The sequence below is a fragment of the Leguminivora glycinivorella genome, chromosome 11 (genome assembly GCF_023078275.1).
Source record: "Leguminivora glycinivorella isolate SPB_JAAS2020 chromosome 11, LegGlyc_1.1, whole genome shotgun sequence".
In the NCBI taxonomy this organism is placed as follows: Eukaryota; Metazoa; Arthropoda; class Insecta; order Lepidoptera; family Tortricidae; genus Leguminivora; species Leguminivora glycinivorella.
Window position 1 is genome coordinate 349,256 of NC_062981.1, and position 6,515 is coordinate 355,770.

A 6,515-nucleotide genomic window follows, 5' to 3' on the forward strand; every position below is an offset into this window, starting at 1 on the left:
TATACATGTAATAATAAAAGTCATTGACACATCCCATCACATTCTACATCATTCGTTCACAAGTGATGTGATTGTAATTAGATGATTGTATGGAAACTTTGCAGGTGGTTTGCAGATCACCTTAGGTAGTTTTTTTTTATTCTTAGGTAAGTATATTTTTTATTACTTAATTAATGTATTTAAAAATTCGCATCTTACAATGGTTTCTATTGGGTTTTAGTCTTTTTTTCACAAGTTGAAAATTGAAAAAAGAAGAACATACAAATTAAAATAAAGAGACAGCGACAAAGCACTTGATAGTAGGTTTATAATAACAAACATAAGCTGCGTCAGGAAGACACTAATACTTATGAGTAAGTATACCTAGTTATAAAGACCACAATAACACCAGGTGGGGTAATCAGAGCGGAGCGACCTTCTTGGCTTCAAATTACTCGTTTAGTGCATGTTCGAAAGGAATCACTTACTGTATGTTGTTTGCAATTATTTGTACTCACTGAATTATTATTAAGTAGTTGAGTAGGTATACAATTCCTTGTTGTGTTATTTTAGGAACATATTCTATTTATGTTGTTTTTGGATTAACAATTCCTGCCTTGCCTGTGATTCTTCTGGGTGAAATCAAAAATTATCCCGAAAATATTGTTGAAACTGTTGGGTTAGCCACACCTTTTTGTAAATATTTGTTAGTGAAAGATTTTAAAGATAAACCTAAATCATGAAACGGTTATACATATTTTGGAAAACAACGAAAAATACTCAATATCAAGGCAAAAATCCTATAGCTCTTTTCTCGCAGCAAAAACATATGTTTACCATGGATCCGGTTTTTAATCTATATTTTTTGCAACCAGGAAAATACTTTCCGCACAAAGGAAAACGGAAAGTTTCAGTTCTGCGGAAGCGTTCAATAACACCATTGTTCATGTCATTAAGTTATTCAGTCATGTGTCAGTATATTTCCCTGCTTCGTAAGAGGTAAGAGTAACGTTGGTCACCAACTCAACATACAATTGAAGTATCAATTTCCATTTAACAGTCAAGTGTAAAAATATGGAAGACTATGTTGCTCAGACGTACAATGTTATTAATGTTATTATATGTAATATTACATAGTTTGATACAATATTATGTTTAACTTTCAATTAGCTGTTATTTATTTATTTTTTAAAGCCTGCACCCTCTACTCTTTCTGTTGAGCCTGTTGGTTGACTGATACCAACAGGCTCAACAGAAAATGTCTTTAGGCATTAAGTCCGCCCTTTTTACTTTATTTGTTATATTGTGCAATAAAGTTTTTTTAAATAAATAAATATATTTTTATTTGTTTGTATGCTGATGGAGTTATGGGAACTTTTTTGGAGTCATTTTCGTGGATCCATAATTTTACCCTTGAGGCCTTGTTTATAAGTACAATACAGGAGATACTATTTATAAAACACTACACAATTTACTTACAATACAAATCAAATATAAACACAAATTAAGTACAATTGAAAAGAGGTAACAGACTAACTAATCACTTTACGATCGATCTCTACCGGACAATTTCGGACAGTGGAGACAGTAAAATTTGTCATAAAAATTGGTATGGACCATTTTACGTCACAGATATCTATTTAGTTCTAGTTTTCGGTGCTAAAAATTGTTTTACAGAACATAAAGCGAATAGAAGTGAAGTTCTGTACGTAAAACTCCAAATGGTTATGTCAGAATGTTCTTTTAAAATGAGAACGTTACTAAAGGAGGACTTCTAGGTTTAGTTTTATGTGACTCTTAAGCCATGTGTCATTGTTGTTTCCCTGATAATAATTGACAAGGAAAATCTGTCAGTACATTGCATCATGTTGAACTGACCTGGGGTGATCCGGAGATGTTGCAAACGTATAGGGAAAGTCATCATGTAGGTGCATGATTAGACACAACAATAATAAATGCTATCTATAATACTAGTTTAACCTCTTTTTATCTAAACAATATTGATATCATTGATCTTTCTTATTTAGGTATGGATGTTGTCAGACCAAAGGAACAAAACTCACAATTGTAATGTAAAAAGAAAATTGAGGGCTAAATTTGTAAATAACAAAATGCTAAAGGATGACTGAACCTTCAGTCATGATCGTAATCGAACTAGATGTTAAATAGACAATGACAGCTAAAGTGAGCAAATACTAAAATAACAAAACATATTTGTTGCCATATCATTGTCAAGCAAAAAAAAAGAAGTAGATATAGGTCCTCTTGTTCAATTTCTTATTATCATAAATCATAATATATATCAGGTAATACATAAAAAAGAAGTAGTCCTAGAGGTAGGTAGGTATACTAAATTAAATAGCACATAAAACAGTCGTTTTAGAACTAAATTGCAACGTAAGAGTAATGGGTATGTTTGACCTCAGGGACCTCAGGCTGAGCTAATGATAGATAACAGGGGCAAAGGGGCAGCACGTTCACTATAAACTAGATAATTTTCTTTAAAAATATCGAGGTGAAAATTGAGATAAATCTTTTGATGAGTAACAAAAAGTTTTATGAAAGAATCATAATTCATCTAAACGCAAATAATATAACAGACGCAGAAATTGTATAATATGATGCTGTTTTCAGTATTAAGCAAATCAGGAGACACCTTTGGATCTTTAAGCTAATCACAAAGATATTGTTGATAAGCCTATTATATCAAATAAAACTATGGAAACGGATTATATCGCGCGGGCCACCTGTTGACCACGAATACTGTAAAGTAAGTAAATATTATTTATTGCACTACAAGGATAACAGATTACAAATAGCAGACATTAAACATATAGGTAGCAACAGGCGGTCTTATCGCTGTAAGCGATCTCTACCAGACAACCTTAGGGTAGCAGGAAATAAAGAATAGACATTTTGAAAATGGTAGTGCAAGAAATAATTAAAGGAATAGGAAAATTACACATACACTAAGTTAAATAATTATATACACCAATATTAAAAATAAAAATATAAAAATAAAATATCATATACACAAACATACACATAATATAAGTACTAATACATACACATACATACATACATAACATAACATACACAGCAGCAAATTAAGGCAGAGATGAGTAATGGTTCTTCAGTAAAGTTTTGAAGCTTTCACGTGATTTTGCACACCTAATCTCTAACGGCAGACCGTTCCACAGCCGAACCGCTCGAAACGTGAAGGAGTCATTGTAAAACTTTGTAGAGGAAGGAGGAGGAGCAAGTAAAGTGTTCGAAACGTCGGGATGAATTGTAAATTTATTTGTATATAATCCGTTTCCATAGTTTTATTTCATGAGTAACTGTCGCGGTAACCGGAGACAATATTAAGCCTATCAAAGTCTAAAGGTTTTCTAAGAGAAATTATTTTTAAGCTACAATCCGACTGTAGGTACATTTATTCGAGTGTTTTATTTTGCATCTTTCTACTGTGTCAGTAGGTATCTAAAGAATATTATATTTTATAATATCTTATTAATGTCTTCGTCAAGTATATCTATGTAGTTACAGTAATATTGTAAACACATATTATCAATCAGTCATTTTATCAAAGACGGTACTGACGTTTTGTTTACCGAAGCAGACACTATGGTTCCTTAGTTTATTGGCAGTAAAAGTCTCATAAAACTTCTAGGAGATTACACAAGAATAGTAAGTATTCAATTCATCTTTATTACTATGTTTGTTTCAAGTATCTGATTATCATTTAGCAAAGGAATCACTTCTGTAGCATTTTGATCTAAAACATGATTTTAGATCAAAATGCTGCCGACAAATTCGTAAGTCTTTATTCTCTGAGCAACAGTACCTGTAATTTTCCCGCATACCTAACTAGTCATTTCAGTTACCTTGACAAGTCTTGTTTAGCTAAATACCTACTCCTTTGTGCAGTAACAATAGGTCTCGGATCGCGCGGGCCAGGCAGACTTGCTGTCGCCGGCTATATATAGACCTTGCGTAAGCGTTCATATATTATAACACACGATATCGCACTTCCAAATCCTACACGATATAAGAAACATCATCATCCATTGGAATATCTACTTTATGACTCGTTTATTGAGTCTGAATTTGCTGGTGAAGCGCTGAGCCGCGATGTTCTTTTGTTTTTGCACAGTGACATATACAAACAGCAACAACATATATTTACATCTTTCATCGGCTGTAATGTCTTGGATATATGATCGTTTTTTGTTTGTATCCGCTGTATGTGTAGTGACGTGCAATTCGCGAGTGTTTCTGAGGCTCACGCGTCGAGTTTAGTTATCAGGTTGATATCTGTCTGCTTTTGGCATGGGATCGCTATGTTTATGCCAAATTTCTTTCGGTCTTCAGATCTCGGAATTATATCGTAATTGGTGACCTTAGGAATCTTCAAATGGGTTGACAAAATTTATCGAAGTAGGACGGAATAAATCTTCTGAACCATAATTTTAGAAACGAGAATTAATCTAACATTTTTTCCTGAGACTTCAGCCTGCTTACAGCAGGCTAATCTGAAACTCAAGAAGATCTATATGTGTTTCCAGTCACGTAATTCATGAATAGTCAACATGTTTACTATAAATCCATTCCACCTTCAAAAAGTCTCGATAAAGGGGCATAAACATGTTTACACCCGTAATTCTAAGCAAATAACCCACAATAATGGGCATGATATCACATTAAGTGGTTTATTAAGTGTCTGATGCAATAAATTTCTTTTTTTCGTGGCCATTGTTTAACACTTTCGCTACCAAGAACCCGACTGTCGGGTACACCGCTCGTAGAAGCGTAGCCGATTACATGGGTTTCCCCGTATGTAGCGAAAATGTCGTAGCGCCGCGTAGAGCCCGGTTTCGAAAGTGTTAATGTCTTGAAAGTATTTTTAAACGAATCCAATTGCTACATTACATTTATCAAACTGCCACTTTAAACTTCCTTTTGTTTACCTCACTTTGAGAGCGCAAGATTGTAGATTTATACAATACATATTTATTGAATTTTTACTACTACAGTTTATCAAGGACAAATACGATTAAAAATCATAGAATATATTCGATACCAAGTTTGCAAGGAAAAGCTTCAACCACAAAATGATTTAGCGGAGAAAACTATAATCACATTATAAACTGAAATAGATACCCATACACTAAATAAAAAGCAATAATCACATTCTCAAAATTCACGAAAAAATCCGTTCTGATAAATTTTACCAATGGAAAAAAAGACGTATATTGTATGCTATATTAGTAAGCACATTAATATAACAAATTTAGCTACATAGTAATATAGCTGAGAAAACTATATTTTCCTAATGCACGGATTCCCATTACCACGAATCATACCTCCCCAGGCAATTGGGGAAACTGGCCAAGAGCATCGTTTGGACCCCTCAGGTGGCTGACGCGGCAGGTTTGCAGTAAATGTGAGGCCATTTTCTGCAGACATCCACGCCACGTCCGATTAACAGTTAGATATAGATGACTGTGGGTAGAAAGAATATATTGAGAACGGTGAAAAATGATGATGAAAATTAAACAAGAAATGAATGAAAATATAATTTAGAAAGAGACACAAGAAATAAGTTAGTATACTTAAAGCAGTTGCTATAAAAACATACGTATGTAGTATGGTATGAATAGATATTGGTAGAAATAAATTAATAAGAACTGAACACAAAACATCAAAATATACCTAATAGTTTTGAGTTTGAAGACAAGTAAATGTTGACGTCATTAAAGAAACAAATAGAAAGGAATTAAAGTCCGTCAACTGACTCAATCAACCTTGGTAATCCGTCGATACAGCACAAATCCGATATACAGTATACAGTTTATTGAAAATATTCCTACCGTTATCATCAGGAAACACTGTTTTCAATACCTATACCTACGTGACACATTCAAACCGATATTGTTTACTAACTCTGACCTTGATTCTTATTTTTCACATTATGACATTTGGCGGAACGACCAAAATCACTTTACCTCTTTTTGCAATGATTCCCTTTAATTCTAAAGGTCTAAATATTCTGGGCACCATAATCACATTATGCGATAATAGATATGGATGGAGAAGTATGAAAACAACATTTTCCGTTCGTTAGATTTTGTATAATCTTGCGAATTGGTGATAATATATCGAATATACGTTTTGTATTGTTCTTGAAGTTTTCCTTCCTATTTAAACTTTATCTACAAATGTTTTCAATTTGTTTAAATTATCATATATTACTACTTTTCCGTTGATTTTTTTCTCACCTTTTGCAATTATCGTTCTTGTTACTTAATCTCTAGTTCAATTTATATTTTCATTACTACAAATATGTTTTTCGACTTCGTCTATTGTAAACTGTCAGTTATTTTACGCATTAGTATTTATATCCCCATTATATTCATGCCTATTAATTACCAGTACCAAACCTAGAATATAATACAAATGAGCAACATTCGCTAGCCATATTTCTATCAACTCCTTTACAGATAACAAATGACCAAGTTATGTTAATCACCAAC